At 32.2% G+C, this 21,516-nt stretch overlaps 1 long non-coding RNA gene across 1 annotated transcript; it reads left to right on the top strand.

Moving 5' to 3' along the window:
* The first annotated feature begins 13,260 nt into the window (after positions 1-13,260).
* On the top strand, positions 13,261-16,142 carry LOC114074003. Its single transcript, XR_003574547.1, has 3 exons — positions 13,261-14,115; positions 14,473-14,683; positions 15,269-16,142. It is a non-coding gene; the product is annotated as an uncharacterized LOC114074003 (long non-coding RNA).
* Positions 16,143-21,516: the final 5,374 nt, after the last annotated feature.

The following is a 21,516-nucleotide window of genomic DNA, read 5'->3' as shown; positions in this document are numbered from 1 at the left end:
TACTCTATAGTAAGCATTGATATAGATGAGAATAACAAAGAAGAAGATTCTTCTAATTCAGAAAGAGAAGAATTAATTAATGAAATAGGAATAGAAGATTTAAATATAGATGACCTACAAATTAATTTTATGAATATAATAGAATGTGAACATAATTTTGAAAAAGATACAGGATTAGACAGCAATCCATGTAATTGATGTAAATGGTATCCAAGTAAATATAAAAGAGCTAAGTGTAATAAATGTTTTATAGAAAGATGTATAAGTTGTATAGAAACACAACTAGGAATAATAACTCAAAAACTAAAAGAGGTACATACAAATGAACCTCTAATAAATTTAAAAGTATTAGTATTAGAAGCAAAAGTTAAAGAATTAGAAGAAAGAATAGTAAGAATAGAAAAAGGAAAAAATGTTGAACAGGAACTACCATTAGATAATCAAGAATTAATGAATGAAGAATCTAATACTTTAATATGTAATGAAGATAAAAATATGAATACTGTTAAAATATTAGCAAGACTTCAAATCGGAAAGTATGAAATAGAGACTTTAGCATTAATAGATTTAGGATGCACCAAAAGCATTTTAAATAAAAAAATTGTACCGCCAGAGTTAATAAAAACTTTAGAAAAACGACTTGCAGCTATGCAAATGGATGGAACACATAATATATATAGATATTATATAGATAAAGCACAAGTAAGTTTTGTAAATACTTGTTCAAAATTTTATAAACCTACCTATAAGATGGATAAGATATGGGTAAGAGACCTATATATAAGAGTAGATTTTGGCTTAGGACTGGATTTCATACTTTATAATAAAGGAGGAACTTTAATAACAAAAGACGGGATACTTTTTATGAAAAACATTACTTATACCTCTGTTTTAACTGATAAAATTAATACTAAAATAAGACATAAAGAAAAATGTTGCGAGAATTGCGAAAATAACATACAATGTACTAAAAAGGAATGTAATACATTATATGAGAATATATTAGAAATAGATAAAGAAAATGAGATAGACAATAAAAACTATGTTCTAATAGAAATGGAAAAAGAATTATATAATTTTAAGATAGAAATTCAAAAAATAGGACAAATAAAGAACCAACGAGATTTAGAGGATATAGTAAAAATTTTAGATCAAATAGAAATAATAGGAGAAAAACCTCTTAAACATTGGAAAAATAATCAAGTAGTATGCAAGTTAGACATAATAAACGCAGAATATATAATAAAAACAGCCTCAATAGAAGCTACAAATCAAGATTAAGAAGATTTTAGAATACGAATTAAAGAACTATTAGAATTAGGAGTAATAAGAAGATCTACTTCAAGACATAGATCAGCAGCATTTATGGTAACAAATCATAGTGAAATAATTAGAGGAAAAGCTAGAATGGTTATAAATTACAAAAGACTAAATGATAATACTAGAACAGACGGTTATAAATTACCAGACAAAACAGAGTTAATAAATAGAATCCAAGGAAAACCAATTTTTAGTAAATTTAATTGTAAGTCAGGATACTGGCAGATAAAAATGCATCTAGATAGTATAGAATGGACAACTTTTACCTGTCCTGAAGGACATTTTGAATGGTTAGTCATGCCATTTGGGTTAAAAATAGCACCTCCAATTTTCCAAAGAAAAATGGGTCAAATATTTGGGGAATATAAAAAATTTGTTTTAGTATATGTAGATGATATTTTAGTATTTAGTAAAGATATAAAAGAACACTTAGGACACTTACAAACGGTTTTTAGGTTATTTGTTAGTAATGGAATAATAATTAGTAAAAAGAAAATAGAATTATGTAAAAACTATATAAACTTTTTAGGAATTACTTTAGGAGAAGGAAAAGTTAAACTACAACCTCATATAGCGAAAAAAGCTCTAGGCATGCCAGATAAATTAAATAATTTAAAAAATTTACAAAAATTCCTAGGAATAATCAATTATGCAAGACCATTTATTAAGGATCTAGGAAAAATAGCAGGACCATTATACTCTAAGACAGGAACTAAGGGACAAAGAAACTTTAATATTGAAGACATAAAATTAGTACAAAAAATAAAAGAAAAAATAAAAAATATTCCTGATCTTAATATGCCATTAGAATCAGACTATTTAATAATAGAGACAGATGGGAGTTTTGATGGATGGGGTGCAGTATTAAAATCAAGACCACATAAATACAGTTCTAAACAAGAAGAAAAATATGTGCTTACCAAAGTGACAAATTCAAAGAAAAGGGTAACAAAACCAGTATAGATGTTGAAATTTTAACTGTAATATATGGTTTAAATAGTTTTAGAATTTATATTCTAAATAAACCAGAAATATTAATAAGAACAGATTGTGAAGCTATAGTAAAATTTCATCAGAAAATTAACTAGCAGTAGAAGACGATGGATAAATTTTTTAGATACTATATCAATTTATCATTCTATAATTTTTGAGCATATCAAGGGAAATGATAATAGTATTGCAGATCAACTAAGTAGATTACTGATCAAAGTTTAAATTCTACAGAATGAGATCATCTCTCCAAGACAGGGGCAAGGGAGTTCAACCTCCAACCCAAGATTATTCAGACATATATAAATAGACAGTATTATCTAATCTACAGTTCAGACCATTAACTAAAATGGAAGATAATAGGATAGAAAGACTACAATTTGGACAACCTAATTTAATAGCATATGAGTCATCTAATTGGACTTTTAGACATCTGCCTATATATCAGCTAGACAAACAACATAAATGTTTAATAGATAATATTCGGAGAGCCCATAACAAAAAAGACACTAAATATATAATTACAGTATTAAATGCCTTAGGATACTACTTTTCTACAAAAAATAAAGAAAATAAGTTTAAATATTATGTTGTCATACATGGTAAGACAAATGGATTTTTTCAAACCTGGATAGAAGTTTTAGAATCTATTAAAGGCGTTTCTAAACCACTTTATAAAGGATTTAATGATATTACTGAAGCATTAGATTATGCTAGAGGAGTTTTAGGTCCAAACTATTATATCTCCCCCTCTCTTAAACAAAATCCAGACAAAATTCCTCAATACCATATTAAAAAAGACACAGACAAAATTATATTTTGTGATCATTGTTCTTCAATGACAGAAGCCTTTAAAAGATTAAACTACAAAAATAAAGTTTTATTGCAAGAAAATCTCCAGCTCAAAGAAAGAATTGCATAAATGGAGAATGATTTGAAGACTAAAAGCACTCAGACCAACATACAGGGTTCTCCATCCCCAAGAAAAATTGATGAGATGGGTGAACATTCCCCTCTCAATGTAAATAAATCCACTGTATCGGATAGAGATACAGCTAGTCCGGTTCAAATGGTAGCCGGTAAAGACTTCTTAAATCCGTTAATGGCTGTCACTTTGCCAAAAAGTGGAAAAGATGAAGGTTCATCCTCCAGAAGACGGTTACCTCTCTCATTTACCCAGACTCTTAGACAAAAAACCAAAAAATCTCAAAAAAATTAAAGATCTAGAATCTCTTATAACTCAAACTGTAGAAAAATTACTTAAACAACAACAAGAAAAAGATAAACATATAAACCCAAGCCCAATACAAAGTCCAAGACAAGATTCTGTTTCAAGCCCAAATAATTCAGATAATTTTCCAGACTAAATGCAATTTGCTCAAGACCCAAACGATGATGACTCTGGTATGAGGTTTGATTCAATTGCATTACATAATTTAGACACTTAAATTTTTTTTTTATATAATATAGTTTTGCTTTAAAGAGGAATGCCTCTTTTGTCAAATAATGTGAGTCCCACTTTACTCACTACCACATATGTGTGGAAAAACTGTTGGGACGCGTCTTTACTTTAAAATAGATAGGCACTTAATAAGGGATAAATATTACCAGACAATGCATCAGACAAAGGACGGATAATAATGCGAAAAGAGGGAATCATTTCACGTGCGATGGGGCCCAATGCGCACCCGGCGGAAAAGATAAGATTCTCTTTCATTTGAAGTCCGGAGTTTGAAGTCAAGAAGTGTGTATATAAGAAGACATTATCAGAAGAAGAAAGCAGAGCGAAAAAATTCATAACCAGCAAATTCCAAAAACCTTCAAAATCTCTTTCTTCTTTAGAATTACCTTTTTTTTTAAAAAAAAAAAAACAATATTCATCTTTCTTTTTAAAAGTTTGTGTTAAGTTATTTTGGAAGCTTTTCGGGTTTCCCGAAAGGGAAACTTTACTCTGTTCTAAATAATGTAAGTTTTCATATTTATGTTTCTAGTAAACTTCCCATATATGTAAATTATGTGTGTTTGGTAAATTACATGTACTATGTTAATTTATGTAAATTTATAAATATCTTCATGAATCTATATTACTTAGTATATGGTTAGTCTCTTAGCCTCTTAAAAGTATCGATGGATTAACCTATAAATTCCTAGGACATTATTAGGTTAAACTAAATGTTCTGAGAAAAGAACTATGAATAACCAAATCCGGGGTGTGGTTAAAGAAGACTACTTTTAAGAACAAAAGCTAAGAGAAAGAGATGAACAGTAATAATAGATTCATGAATAGACAAAGTCCATAAAAAAAAACTAGAAACTAATATGATAAGGGAAGAAAAACTAGAAACTAATATGATAATTACATAATAGAACAAGAGAATAAAGGAGTACTGAGTAGGATTGTACAATTTAAAATTTTAACGAATTTATTGAAATATCTTATTGTAACGAATTTATTGAAATATCTTATTGAAAAAACCCCACCATTTTTGCCCCAAAACACCCCACCTATTTTGGTATATATATATATATATATATATATATATATATCATTTACTACTTTAGATTAAGTTATGACTTCTTGAGTTGAGCAGAGCCAGGGTAAGTTCATTTTTAATCGTTTTAAGCTTAGTAGTTGTTCTTTAGCACTCCAACTCGCATACTTTTACATTCAATGTACTTATGCCAGTTGGCTTGCATCATTTTATAATGCAGATGCAGCTAACCAGGATCAACATCCTGCGCCTCATTGATATGGATTGATCATTCGGAGTCACTAGCGAGCCTCCTTGCATTATGGAGGAGTCTTTAATTGCCTTTATGGTATTTTCTTGATAGAATGTTGTGGGGTTTGTCAAAACATTCATTTTATTAATAGTAGAGGATTCATAGGCTGATAAACAGTCCGGCAACTTAATTTTAGCCTCTTTTATCATATATGTCATGTTTTTAATTTTAAGACATAGTTGTCATTTTTGCCAAGATAGTTATTTAAAGTATTTTTCTCATTAGAAATTTCTTGCTTTATGAATAATTTAATTTAAGTCTTCCGCTGAGTTATGTAAGCAAGGCTAAGGGTTTTCTCAAGGCCAACAATAATAGTTGGGTGCCGGCCTAGTCCACGGTGTACGCTTCGAGATTGAAACATAGAGTGCACCTCGTTGATCTTAGGCTTCTCGACGAAAGATAAAGAACCCAACTCAAAATTAAGAATAAAATAAGAGGATATAACGGGTGATTCTCCAAATGACCCAACAAGCGTATTTTCAACCCAACATCCCAAATTTAACACTGCCACCCCCGAAAATAAATTCAAGACTAGAAAAGTGTCAATTAGACCTAGAATCGTACCATCCATAACACTAGGATACTCCGACTTCTCCCGGTTTAGCAAAATTTGGCCATTTGAGTGCTTTTGCCCTTAATAATGACGTCAACTGCTCTATCATTGGGCAAATTACGTCATTTTTCACAAATGTATGTCACTTATACTTCACCCGACTAAACCCAACAACATTTCAACAACACCCCAAAATTTAATCAATTTTAAGGCACAAAATAATCAGAAATTCAACAATGTCGGCATTATGGACACGATATTCAAATTGAAATAGTCACAGAAGCATAAAAGTACGATTAGAGAGGCCCAACACATATCACTAAGATAGAAATATTGCTAATGAGTACCAATTGCTAAATAAGATTTTGGGTTTCGAAAAACTAACATTATATGTCGAAGAATAAAGTTGAAAGTCTAGGCGACAATGATATCTAACACCAAATACAAACTTGACAACTTAAATGAGATAAAAATGCAAGAATCTAGAAAATATTACATGCATATAAGTTATGGAAGTTCAAAGGTGAGGGAAAATAAATGAGTATGAAAGTTTAAACCTTTGGCCTTAAAAACCATCAAGTGCTCGCAGATTTGACAACATAATTTTTGGTCGCTGACCCACTCGGCGATAAAACAATTGGGCACTTAACTCTCCGAGTTTTAGAGGACCTCCAGCTAAGGTAAAAGGTCCAAACATCACACAATATTGAGATCGGCGACCTGGTCGGTGATTCACCAAGTTTATCCTACTCTTGCCGAGTTTTATAGACCCCAATGTCAAAATTTCTTGAGTCTAACAGAGGTCCAAGTCGGGCTCGCTGACCTCTTCGGCACGTCACTGACTAGACTTTTAGCTCTTCAACGTGCGCCTTTCAAACATATTTCACATATTGACTATGACAATCAACACACTATTTTTTCAAAATTAAAAAGAAGAAACCAAACAAAACTTTGGTTGCCTGCCATGCAGTGCCTTTGTAAACGTTGTAGCACAACGCAAGTGCTAATCCAAACTTCATTCTTAAGGTTGGACATAGAATCACAAGGAAACCCCACATGTTATCTAAGGTTTAATTGAGCGAAAATATGACCTGTTTAGGTCTCCAATTGTTTGATTAAGACAGAATGATAGGGAAACTGTTTTGCTAAAGGTCGACACATCTTCCTTCATTTCTTTCATAGTCTTGTCCCACCCTCAACATCTTTCTTTTTTCTCTCATGGGGAGGAGCATATATATCCTTCTTCCCGTCTCTCTCTTTCCAAGTGGATTACGATCCCTCTACTCTAAACCCTCCACTCTTTTTAAAGATCTTTCCAACCCACTTTATAAAGATCTTTCGAACCCTCATCTGTTTTCAATCTTGGTTACCACCCTGCCTCGGGTTGTTTGAACAATAACCACCACCAACGTTTGCTATGAAATTCAACTCTTCATTGTATAAATCCTCAAACTTTGCCTCATCACAGTTAACATATCTGACACCACAACATTGACACTTCAAGCACCAGGTCCTACTACATTTTTGGACAAAATGTCAAGTTGTGTCATGATCTTGGCCCTGTTTCGGTCCCTCTCTTGGTGTTTCTCTAGTTGTTCCTTGGTTAATTTAAACGTGAAAGTGGATTCCTGATCTTCGCGGGTGTACCAAGCCCGATTAAGTGTGGTCATACAATCTAAAAGTAGTGTTGCTATAACATAAGGTTGTTGCATAAGAATGATGGTCATTTACACCTGTGTTCACCAAATCAAGGATTTGGTAGAAATACTGTAGCAAATGAATTTACACTGATATCAAAGACCATTCTTGTTTGAATCGATGGTTTCATAAAAAATTGGAAGGAGATCAAAGCAAAATAACAATGGAATCTTTTTACTTTAAAGGTAAATTGGAAGAACTGGGAGTGCATCAAAGAAAGATGTGGCTAATTCACTCGTGACACAAGCAGAAACAAGTTGGCAGACTATAAACACAAAATATGTGTTTAGTAATCCATATGTAAATGTGTATTGTTATCAACTCAGACATTTTTTTATGGATGGTTTGAGTTGAAGTTATTTTAGTTACTGAAGTTAATTTTAGCCAAATAAGTTATTTAGTTTGTATAAATTTTTAAACTTTGAATTTTTGTTAATTTGTTTATGTTGTTGATATATTTTAGGTTGTTTAAATTTTAAATTTTGCAAATTATGTATTTTGTGTTGGCTATTTAAATCCCTTCAATACTTAATAAAATTATTTAAAGATATTGAAAGTCATTTAAATCCTCAGAGACGTTTTCAATAATTTTGAGTTACCCCCATTTTTAAAGAAAAAAATATCAACAGTAGTATCAGAGATTCATTGGTCTTAACGGATTGTTGAAATCTTCCAAACAACTTCCATACATATTTCACCCGTAAGGGCTACATTTTTAACCCATCAAGGGTACCTATTTTACCTTCTCAAGCGGTGTTTTTTTTCAGCACAAATACTTTTTTAAATCAATTTTCAACCCAAAATAATGGCAAGAAGCAGACTCTCTTTGAATGCCCCATAAATTTTCATAGACGAAAACTATCAAATTTGGTCTGTGAGAATAAACCATATTTTGAACTTATGTGATATATGAGGTTGTGATGGAAGAAAAATCCTTACAACCTCTCTTTGAAAATCATACAAAAGTTCAGATTAATTTAATTTCAAAAAAATTCTGCACAAGATAATGTAATCTCATGCGCTTTTGAAGAATAAAATCAACAGGAGAAAAAGAAAAAAGAAGAAATTTTGCATGTTCAAAAACAATGAAAAAAATCCAGTATTAACTACCAAATAAAAAATTGAGGAAGAACATTTTTTTCAATCGCAGTAACTAAATAAAAGGAGGAGTGTTGAAGTTTGCTTTTAGTTACCGCAATAACTTTTACCAAAATAAGTTATTTAGTTTGAATAAATTTGAATTTTAAATTTTAGCTAATTTGTTTATGTCGTTGAGAGACATTTCAATCATTTCGCGTTTTCCCGTTTCATTAAAAAAATAGCAACAACTTTATCTTTGAACATGAACTTGTTGCATTTGAAACCGTTGAGACATCAAAATTGGTTTTTCAAAATCTTCAACAAATACATTAGCTATGACAAATACAAATTTTAGCAGTGACAACTATGCACATTAACGCAGAGTGTTAAAATTTATGTTGACATTAGTTAATTGTTAGATTCAATGTCTATATAAGCTTTAGACACGATTATACAGAGTATTAAGATATACTTGTCAATAGTTATCGACATATATTATGCGGTAATGAAGCTATTACCGTTAATGAATTAGTTGTGATTAAGCTATTACTATTAATTAAGTGTTGCTACAAATTATTTTTGATGTAATAATTCAATGTACGTCATGGTGTATCCGATAATATATCCCAATATCCTATTTGAAAATCTATGAATATTTTGATTTTATCCCATTAAGTACATTCCTGCCAAATGACAATGACTAATTTTTATTTTTCTTAATCTATGATAAAGGTCGATTTAATTCAAAAATTAGTCTCTATTATCAAGCTAAGGGTCTATCGGTGGGAGCAGTGCCTAGATGTTCATCCAAATCCCTTCAACCGAAATTACACTACCTATTTTTCAATATATACCACTACACAGAGCATCAAGCAATTTTTTTATTAAAATAAAAATACTCAGTACAAATAAGTACAAGCAAGGGGGCTAGACCTTACCTTGTCAATCCTAATGAGGAAACGAACCTCTACTAATTAACATTATGAAAAAAAAATAAGAGCTAGAGAAAACTAGCAATTCTATGATCATCACAAAATTTGTATAGCTGTACTTAATGATTATATTAAAATGAGAATACTTGAAATGTGCACAAATATAAAAGCCAACAAGAAAGTTGAGTTATCAACCTGAAACCTACTTTTACAAATGCATGAGTGAAAAATGATAGATAGCCCATCTAAAGTGACCTGAAATATTTTCATCTTATCTTCTTCTTCAAATTTGTCCAAAAAAACTTGATAATTAATCATTTCTTCTTGGATGTGTTGGATCTTGTTGAACTTATTGATACTTTCATATGGTTCTCTCTTTCCAAATGTTACACTACTTATATATGTTAAAATTACTTATTATTTATATATAGTAGGTGTTGAATCCTCAAGCTAATTTGTGTATTTTCTTATTCATATATTAAACCCCTTAGTAAAAATACTAACTCCAATAGATCTTACTAGAAAAAAGAAACAAGAAAATATATTTTACTTGAAAAAGAACTAGATATTAAGCTTACCAAGAACTAAATAATAATGTCCTTTCACCATTCTCTTGTTAACTTTTTTCGGCTTTTGTGACAAGTATTGTATGTGTGTGTGGGTGTGTGTGTTGTGTGTGTTTCAATCTTGAAAGTTGAGTTCACGTTTTATTTAAAAAAAGCATAATACATACAGAGATACTTGACTTGGATATATAAATAATATAATTTTAAAAAGAAATATTCAAAGACTTCAAATTAATTCAACTTACAACTATCAACACTCTGACTCGTCCCTATTGTGTTTTATGGACATCCATCATTGAAACTACACATAAATTTTGGAGGTGCTTAGACATTGGATCGATGATCATTGAACAATGAAGACAAGTTGTGATATCCATATATGCATATTCAAAGTAGACGTGTTCATTTATCGGTTGAGGCTAAGTTCAAGTGTTTGCTTATAAGTTTGAGAGATTATTATAGAAAGTTAGGAGTCATTTAGTTTGAAGACAAGTTATACTGAAATTAATTGTGTTATGATTGGTTAGTAATCTTGTTGTTTATTTCTTCTTATTGTTATTAAATTTTTACGTACATTAAATAATGAAGGCCAAAAGACATTTATCCGAAGATTTAATTAGTTGCTAAATCTATTTGGTTGTTACATTTTAGATAAGTAAACTTGGATTGGTCGGGTACAACCCATTAATTAACACTATAATTTTTTATTCGCATTGATGTAATGTAACTTTTATTCATTATAACGAGTTTTGACAATATTGTCCATGAATAGTAAAAGTTTCACATACAAAACATTTGTTCCTTCTCTTCTTTATTTCTTCCTCACTGATAAACCTATCTAGGATCTACACAACTCATTCTTTCTGTGTTTTACTTATGTAAGTAGACAACCACGATACAAATGATGAAGTATATTTGGTATTAGGATAAAATTCGACAACTGAGAAATTTCTCTTCAGTTGATCAAAATTCGAATATACTTCTCCAATTCACCTTTCTAAATTTAAAACAATCCTTTCTAGTGGTGTAGAGCTGACAAACTGTTGAGGAGGTAGAGGAACAGTCTGTGTCAACTTGAAATGTCTGCAAACATATTTGGAGAGTAATACTCCACTCTAGCTTTTCCAACACTTGAGCTCCCTATTGTGAGACCATACTAGAGGTCTTGAATAATAAGGAAATTGGACAATATATCGTCTAGAGCTAGCTTACTAGATTAGATATGTATTGTCAATTCAGCCATCCAGGTGATTATGGAGTGAACTCTAAGAGATTTGGTGGAACATGAGTAGAAGAACTTAAAACACTCTCCTAAGCTATTATGTTTTAACTTCCCTTAAGCCTAGTACAATCCTAAAGTCATACTATTTTGTCTATCGTAAGGCAAAGGTCTATACTGCAGAAAGTAAGACTGCAACTAGAGCTATAGGATCAATAAGTGCCCCCTGCAGGATCAAATCCTTGAGTAACTAAGCAATTAGCTCATTAAACTGAACACACAAAAAGAGGACATAACTTAGGAGTAATATTTGGAATTTCTTAATATGTGGCTCTGGGAATTTGTATTTTGTCATTGGTTCGTCAATGGTAGAGAAAGTGTACAATAATCTACCCATAACTCTTGGTTCAGCGGAAAGGTTACTTTGGATCCTTTCGAACTATATTATTTATACCAAGGTTGTAGAAGCTTAGTTAGCAGAGGATTTGGTCCTGCAAGGGGGCCCTTCTGGATCCTAGAAATCTTTCTATAGTCCTACTTTCTAAAGTATTGACCTTTGCCTTATGATACACAAAATAATACAACTTTAGGGATAGCCCCGGCTTAAGAGAATTTAAAATAGAAAAGCTTCTGAGAATTTTTTAAGTTCTTGTAGTCATGTTCCTCCATATCTCCTATTCAATTCTCTCCATCTTCACATGGATGGATGAAATTGGTTGTGAATATCCCATATACTAAGCTAGCTCTAGACGATATCTGATAAAACTTCCTTATTTCTCAAGACTTACAGTATGGTCTCGCAATAAGGCACTCAAGTGTTGGAAAATTTGGAGTAGAGTGTTAATCTCCAAATAAGTTTGCACGGATGTTTACAATGACACTGACTGTTCCTTTATCTCCCCATTATTCTCTCGACACTTCACCACTAGAAAAGATGTTCTTCAATTAAAAAAGTTCATTAGAGAAGTGGGTTTAAAGTTTAATCAACTGAAGAGAAATTTCTGTGTTGTCCAAATTTATCCTAATCCCAAATGTATGCAATCATTTGAGTTGTAGTGGCCTACATACATAAGTAAAACACAGACCGAATCATTTGAGCAGATCATAGATAGGATTATTGTATAGGAAGAAATAAAGAAAAGAAGGAACAAAACTATTGTATATACGAAACTTTTACCCTTCATGTATAGTATAGTCAAAGCTCGTTATAGTGAATAAATTTTGTTATATAACAAGACACTTACAATCTAGAAGAAAATAATTTCTCCTAGACTCCAACAATCATGACCAGATCTATTAACCTTGTAATTCATAAGTAGAGAAATAAACCAGGATATTTTGCACAAGAATGTTCTATTAAATCCATCATTTTTGTGATTCCAAATCTTGAATTTTTACTTAAAGGAATTAAATGGGGCTGCAAGAAATTTTTTACTTCATTTGGAATCTTTAAACTTGAAAATATTCATACCCTAACATGACCCCAAATAGGATTCCTAACCATACCCTAAAAGCACTCCACATAATAGACATTCCCTGTAATATAATACTTAATATTAAAATCAAAATAAAACAAGCTTAAAATCTAATTAGTTGAGGTGGCAAAAGTGTTTAAGAAATGAGGAGTTGGATAAATATGCTAGTTTGTAAGGAGTTAGTTGCTATAGTGAAGTTAGTTAGTTTGAATAATAGTGATTCGTTTTAGTCCTATAATATATAAAAGTTGTATGAGGATTAAGAAATCCTGCTTGATGGAACAAAATTTTCTCCCTTTTGGAATACAATTAACTTAATTCTTCTTCTCGAATTTAGTTTGATTAAGAATATGTCTCACGATATTGCAGAATAATATAGTTAGCTACATTTGACGTTTTTAAATTATTTTATTTGAGTCCTATGAGACTTAAATTTAGGAGTTAGTTCTTTTATTTGTTATTTTAATTTTACAAGCATATTTTTCAATTTTTAGTTAGTAATTATATCTTTAAATGTATGTCTCTGAATTATTCATAAAATAATTCCCTATGAAAATTTTGCAATATATTTTTCTCACAGTCTTTCTCTGTTATTTTCTTATTTCTTTTATCAATAAACAAACAATTGATGTCTAGAGTCTTTTTCTTTTGGAACATGTGAGAAGGAAAATGGATTTCGAAAATAGTTTTTCACGAATGGGTCCTCCTAATTTTGATGGTGAGAATTATAATCTATGGGATGTGAGGATGGAAACGTACTTTGATGATCTTTATCTTTGAGAAGCCATGGAAGAGAATAATTAATTAGTTTTCTCCCATATAATAAATTGTGGCCAAAATAAGGAGGCTTATGAGGAAAGATGACATGGTTGAAGGAGAATTAATAGCCAACCACAAATCTCAAACGAATGGTAAATTCTTGAAGAGACCAGATACCCAATGCAAAATGTGCAAACAACTTGGTCATGAAGTTGTTATTTGCAAAAGCAAATTTCAAAAGGATGAAACAGTTGTCTAAGTCACAATTAACAAAGAAGAAGAATACCACTTTTTTCTTGCAAGTTATTTTTTCAACCAAAAAATCTGATTTTTTTGATGATTGATAGTGATTATACAAAACACATGACATATGAAAGAAACCTTTATAAATAGTTCATAAATATGATAAAATAAGAAAGAGCCGGGAATGGTGATTGTATTCCTTCAAAAGGAAAAAGGTCTATTGCAATTAAAAGAAATACAATTACAAAAATAATTTCAGATGTTTTTTATGTGCTTAATATTTATAGAAGTTTATTTAGTGTTGGTTAGTGTTTAAAAAAAGGATTTAAATTATTATTTGGAGACGAAAATCGTTTAATGTTTGATTCTTACAAGCAATAGATTTTACAAGTTTAAATGAGAGGTAAGAGTTTGTCATTTAATTCAATAGAAAAAGCACACAAGCCTAGCAAGACAAAAGATGGATTAGCAGATCTGTTCACAAGGATAATTTTAGGTAAGTCTACAATCTACAATTCCTGATCAAAGGAGGAATGTCGAGAATATATCTCAGGATATTCCAGAATAAAAGAGTTAGCTACTTTTATGGTTTTTTAATCATTTTGTTAGATTCCTATGTGACTTGAACAAAGCAGTTAGTTCGTTTATTTGTTTTTTGAATTTTACTGGCATATTTTTCTAGTTTTACTTAGTAATTATATCTATAAATGTTTGTCTCTTAATTATTAATAAAATAATTCCCTTTGAAAATAATGTAGTAATTTTTCCCCATGTCTTTCTTTATTATTTTTTTAGTCTCTTTATAAAAAAAAAACCAACAATTTCCATGGCTTAGCATATTCATCTTCCTCAGGATTCTATCTCTGAATTAGTTAAATTCATACATCAATTGGTATTAGATCCATCAATCCTTGGAGTGGCTATGGCGACACAAAGAACAACCCAAGAAAGAGAAGCACAAGTAATAGACAATAGATTTATGCGGATTCAAGAACAATTGAAGAAATAAATGAAGGGTATGTCTAATATCCATGATCACAATGGTCAAGCGGAAAATGAATTGGGTAAGATCAAGTAAGAAACTTAATATGTGGATAAATTGGGAAGAGCTAAGGAATTTTTAAGGCAAGAATCTTTGAATTCTAGAGAAGGTTTCATAGAGTGTCAACGTCAAAATTGAACCAAAGAAACACCAAATTGTGTTGTTTATCATGGTGGTAACACTTCCATTCGTTATTCTACAGTAAAATTTCCTAAATTTTATAGAAGAGAGTTACGAACTTGGTTATATAAACTTGATTAGTGAATCTCTATGGATGAAGTTCCCTTTCATCAAAGGGTGAGGATGGTTGCTAAACACCTAGAAGGATAAGCTATAGATTAGCATAGATCCTTTTTGAAATTTAGGGTGTTAGGTTTGGATCCTACATATCTATTAGGACTTGAATGAATATTTTGTGATGGTTACTTGTATTTTATGAATGATTTAAAAATTTTGTATCAAATTGGAAGTGTTAGGGAGTATTGAACCGAGTTTGATAGATTGCCTAAAATGATAATGCCATCAGGTAACAACTAGGGGCTCTGTTATTTGTAAGATGATTTAATAAACTCAGAGAGCTTCTCAAGGGACCTTATGCGTTGTGCAGATGTACACACAACTATATGGCTGGAAGAAGTACAGCTGGTTGGTGCACAGTCCCCAAATGTGGAAGAAATGGCAGAAACCTCGGCCAATAGCATGGAATCAAAGGTTGAGACTATCATTCGTAATCATTATGACCAATAGTCATAAGCTTAGTTTTAGCCACTTGCAAATTCTGAAGAACTCATGAAAAAGCTAACACTCAAGTGAAGAATCATCCTCAAGAACAATAGGGACATGATATATATGCAAGCCTAGTTATCTTAGGTTATTTCTTCTACACGTACATTATAAATTTGTTCCTAATCTACAAAGGATCCAGATGTTTTTTTGGTCGAAAATTCTAAATCGGTTAAGGATATCTGATTTATTCTGCAACATCCTGTATTTCTTAGTCAGTCTTAGTCATCCAGAGTGTGGTGATTCACTGCGCAAACAAAGTGTTTCTTAGTTGAAGTCTATGTTTTCTAGTGGCGATAGCTTAGTGGCAGTGTGACATTTGCTTAGCCTCTTCAAGTCACTGAGTTATTACTTGGTTATGAGATTCATAACTTCTTCTCATGTTGGCTGGAATTGTGGTTCACTTTTGGTTGAAGAGGATTTGTGAAACAGTTGAAAATCATGTTTGACATGTCATGGTTTTACTCCCTTAATCAAGGAGATTTCCACGAACAGGACTTGTGTTGTATTCTTCTCATCATTTACCCTTCGTTATTTTCTTGCTGAGTCAAGTACCTGGTCAGTTGACTGAAAAGTATGTAATGGGACATAATTTGTATGGCCACGATATAACTTCACTTGGTTGAGGTGTTCGAAGAAGATTCAATAGATCTCAATAAAGAAGTATAGTTACAAGAGAGTCTAGTGTACCAGATAAATTCATAGTTATCTCACTACAACCATTTACTATTGTGATAGGGTATCAGACCATAAGGGTTATAGCTTTTATGAAAAGATAGCCTTACAAGTGTTGACTGATACAAGGATCACACATCATTTCATTGTATACTAAGTATATAACAACTTAGGTAGTAAATCTATTATGATCATTTAATTGTCTATAAGTGTGGCCGATTGAAGGAGGATACAAACTACTTCAATATTCATGAATTTAAAATGGTAATTACAACAAACTTTTTTTCTTCACATTTCCTTTATATGCCTCTAGGAAATGTAGAGACTGTATTGGGAGTGCGAAGGTTGAGTACCTTAAGCAGAATCTTATTTGGTTTTAAAAATAAATTTGTTGAATTTGTATACCAGTTGAATAAACATGTCCTAAAAGGTGTTTGAACTCAACTTGAGGTATGTAATTCCAGTTACTAAATACTATAATGGGTCAGATGCTCAATTATTAATGATGACTTTTGATGCAAGAGACATCAACACAAGAACAATCCAATGTAATACAACCTACTAAAGGTATTGGGATTGTGTTAGGAATTTGCTTTTCCAACTTAAGTTAATTTTATATTTATTTCTTTATATAAGATAAGAGTTAGTGACGTAATTGGTATACATTTGTTCCAATTATTTAGGACTAAGTTAGTGAGTTAGGAATCTACTTGTTGTGGGTTTACTGTACTGAGATAGTGTTAGGAAATATCCTTTTCAACTACGGTTAATTTTTCTTTTACTACATTATATTAAATAAGAATTAGTTAATTAGTTTTTAGACATCTACTCCTATTATTAGGAGTAAGTTAGGAATACACTAGTCGTGTGTGTACTGCTTTCAATTTTTCATTTTCAGTATTATCAACGTATTACGAAGACATTAATAAAAATGTTGTACTACTGAAATTTTTCTTGACTTCTGCACCTTCTAATAACTCATACTTATGAATTTACCAACAATTTGTATCAAAGATTTTTTATCTTGCGGGATATGTTGTTATTTCTGTGAGTGATTAATTCAAGTATCTCAAGCACCACAACTAGAAAAAAAAAGATTAAACATAAAAGAAAGCTCAAGTTTCTCGGAAATGGACCTCCTGTCTTCAATGGTGAAAATTTTCACATATAGGAAGTGCGGATGGATGCTTATCTCATAGCATAAGATATTTTGGAGGCAATCGAGGAAGACTATGAAGTTCTTCCGCTACCCGGAAACCCAACAGTAGCTCTACTAAAAATAACAAGTACAAGAAAACAGGTCTCTTCAACCTTTTTCACTTATATGATGTCTCTACATTCAGTAAATGTCACGACCCAAATCCGGGGCCGCGACTGGCACTCACAGTTTCCCTCCTATGTGAGCGTACACTTAGTTCATTAAAGGTAATGCAATCATAAACTGAACTTTACTTATATACGAAAGTAACACAGTTTCTGTGGGAGATTCTCTAACCGACAAACATCACTATGAGCCTAAGAAATGGTACGACGTCTTACCTGACGTTGCGAAACGACCCCTCTATACCTTACCATCAGTATCGAACCTGAACTACTAAGTGAATCCACTAGTCTGCGCTAAAAGGCACTAAGGAATCATCTAAAAAGCGTGACCCTTTATTTGTCCATGCTGGATATATGGTATATGGAGACTTTAGTTGATATGAACTTGCGTCCCCATATCGATGCTAAATACTACTCCCAAAATATTTAGCTCATATGTTTTTAAAACAACTTCTTCTAATTTTGAGATAATTGCTCAAATATAGCTTTAAAAGATCTTTTGGAAATCATAGTTCCCATTTTCTAAAACTAGCTCAAGGCGCTATGGAAGTCAAGATTCCTTTCTTGCTCAAAATGTGAAAAAATTTGTAACTCTTAGGGAATATTTAGTAGCCTTATAGCTTTTGAGAAATGAACTCACTCTTTGTTCTTTTTTCTTTGCTTTACTTAAAACTTAACTCTTAGGCAATATTTAGTTCCCGTATAACTTTTGAGATTTAGACTTTAACTCATGACTCTTTGCTCAAGTTGTTGCTTGAGAATTAAAACAAAGTTAGAATTTGTTTAATACTCTTTGAAACATTTAGAACTAACTTTTACTTGCTTCTTAACTTTTAGACTTGACTCTTAAATTCTTTGACCTCGATCTTAAATTTCCTTAAATTGGATTATTGATTCAAGGACTATGATCACATGTTTATGGATGATTTCATGATATTTAGATGTACTTTAGAGTGTTGGAATCACTAGGAATTAGAGGTACATCACTTAGGAAATCGTACGAAAAAGTATGGGGAAAATAGAATCTCCAGCTCACCGTGGGTCTCTAACAGGCGCGGGGCGCCATAGCCTGACTGACAAAGAATGTCCCGAGGGTCTCTGGTAGGAGCGGCGCCCCAGGGCTTGTCAGATGGGATTTCTGACTTTTCTTGTCCGATTTTCAATTCTAAACCTTCTAAACTCCCATGGATATCACCCCCAAAAACATAGGATCACTATATTCATCAATACCCAATAGTTTAGACTCGTAAACCATCCCGGAAACACGACTCAAACAACCAAAGATATACCACAACTAAACCAACAAGGAATCAATGGGTTTTCATCAAGAACTTCAATGTTCATTATTCAATCTACTATAATTGTGCTGAATTAAACATATGGTTGTGTGAGTTTAAGAACCCATCACATAATGATCTCACATACCTTAAAGGGATTACTCCCGACTAAACTCATTCAATGATCTTGGCGAAATTTTTGTCTTTTCTCCTTTCTCCTTTTGGTCTTCTCTTTTCTTCCAAGACCCAAGTGTATTCAAACTTGTATAAACTGAGTTAAGGATTAATTTTACCCCTAATAAACCCTTAAAACAAATTAGTAAATAGTAGGGTGAAAACACCACTTTACCTTTACCAAAATCCAGATTGGATTTTCGTCAATCCAACAACCCAACGTCTGATAGGTATATCTCCTTTACACGATATGCACATTACGCAAACTTGGCGGCATTGTAAATATCTCTTAAAAGTCTTTCCAACCATATAAAGAACTGACCCTAATTCATCCGGAGCTAGAAGTTATGGTCGTTTGAAAATGACAAAAAACACACTTTTACACTTATGATATTATCCAAAATTTTCCTATTCTCTCCAAAAATATATATTGTTAGTTTCTTTGTTTAATCCTAGCTATTTCAGTTTAAGAGATGTTACACTATGACTCGCTGAAAATGCTTTTTGAGCACCCTTTCTGTTGTGACGAAAAGATGAAAACGAAAATCTAACAATAAAGAACACCAAGTTTAACGTGGAAAAACCCTTCAAACCGAAGGTAACCACCACGGGATCGACAAGATCTGAATTTCTTCACTATACCAATAAGAGGGTTATAAATATTTTTCTAATGGCTACACAACAAGTGCCAAAAGAGAACAAACAATAGCTAGATCAACAAAAGATAAAAAGAAAGAAATACCACACAAACCCAGCTTCTGTTCGGGACCTAAAACACGATCTGGCTGACCTCCAAATCCGATCTCCACCGTTCCAATCAACCACCAAAATGTCAGGAACACTCAGTCCAAATTTCAGCCCGATCCAACGTTTAGTTAATCAGTAAACACAATCTGAACGTTGCTGGTCTAAGAAAATGACTGCAGCAAAAGAACTCTTTTCTTTCTCTCTTTTTCTCTTGTTGAAAGCTCTCTAAAAAACCTCTCTTATGTTCTATGTCTTTCAAAGACAATACCAATGAGCAATTAATTATTCTCTCAAACCATCCTCTATTTATAGAGTTGTGCTTTTCCTTGCAAAGCCATAACTACAAATAGGATTACAATTCCAATCCTTTTCCTAATAGAATTGGAAACCAAATAAAGAGAATAATTCCAATCATTTTCCAAGTAGGATTAGGCCATGGGACTTTGGCTGGAACATGGGCAATAGACCAACAAACTCCCCCTCCAGCGAAGGGGCCAAATGGACTTCAAGTAGAGGATCTCTTGACAGGATTCCTGCCTACCACACTTCTATTGTCTACGATGAGTTCTTTCCACTTATCTCTATGAGTATCTGACATGACTTCATCATAACCTTCAGGTTCTCCCATATTAGTCAATAGAATATACTCATCATGAGAATAACGTGTTGAGCTTCGCTTCTCTCTAGTAGATCTTCTACAAGAGGTTCTGGAGCATCCGAAGCGGTCATCCCAACATGAATTGGTTGATTATCAACCACAACATCATCAGTAGGAACAATTATATGTTCTACACTCTCATCATTATCTTGATCATTACCTTGGGTTCCCTCATGTGAAGAAGATGTATCAATAATAGGAATTGGATCACCATCAACTAAGCTCTCATCAGTATGAGAATCTAGTTTCTCAGTATTGTCAATATCTTCAATAGTTTGATCTTCAAAGAACACAACATCATGACTTCTAATGAGTTTCTTATCAATTGGATCATATACGCGATATCCAAACTCATCTTGACCATAACCAATGAAGATACATTGCTTAGTTTTAACATCCAATTTTTACCTCTCATCTTTTTGAAAACATGCACACAAGCTTTACACCCAAAAACTTTCAAATGATCACAAGAAACATCCTTATCAAACCAAACTTTGTTTGGAACATCACAATTCAAAGCTATAACAGGAGACAAATTGATAACATAAGCAACAGTGTTAAGTACTTCATCCCAAAAAGAATTTGGAAGATTAGCCTCTAAAAGCACACATCTAACTCTCTCAACTAAAGTTCTGTTCATCCTCTCTGCCAAACCATTTAGAGGAGTCTTCTGATGACGAATTCCTTGCGATTTGCAGTAGTCATCAAAAGGACCAATACACTCACCACCCTTATCAGTGCGAATACATTTTAATTTCTTTCCTATTTGTCTCTCAGATAAGGCTTGAACCTGTTTAAACACATCAAGCACTTGCATTTTAAAAGATATACCCAAATCTTGCGAGAATGATCATCAATGAAAGTAGCAAAGTAAAGTGCACCACCTTTTGACTTCACTTTGAAAGGACCACACAAATCTGAGTGTACTAGATCCAATAGCTCAGATTTTCTTGAAGGAGGATGACTGTGAAAAGAAACTCTTTTATGTTTCCCTGCTAAGCAATGAACACATCTTTTCACCTTTGTTTGTTTCATACCAGCAAGCAAATTCTTCGTAGCCAAACATGTGATCTCCCTCTCGCTCATATGACTATGCCTCCTGTGCCACAATTCTGATAAAGTCTCGCTCTCCACCAAATTTATAGAGTCACCAAGAATTGATACTTGTATCACGTATAAATTTTAATGTTTTCTTCCTTGAGCTAAAATTAGTGAGCC

Source organism: Solanum pennellii, chromosome 9 (assembly GCF_001406875.1).
Source record: "Solanum pennellii chromosome 9, SPENNV200".
Taxonomy (NCBI): domain Eukaryota; kingdom Viridiplantae; phylum Streptophyta; class Magnoliopsida; order Solanales; family Solanaceae; genus Solanum; species Solanum pennellii.
Note: the sequence above shows the minus strand (reverse complement) of the source record. Positions and strands in the feature narration are given on the sequence as shown.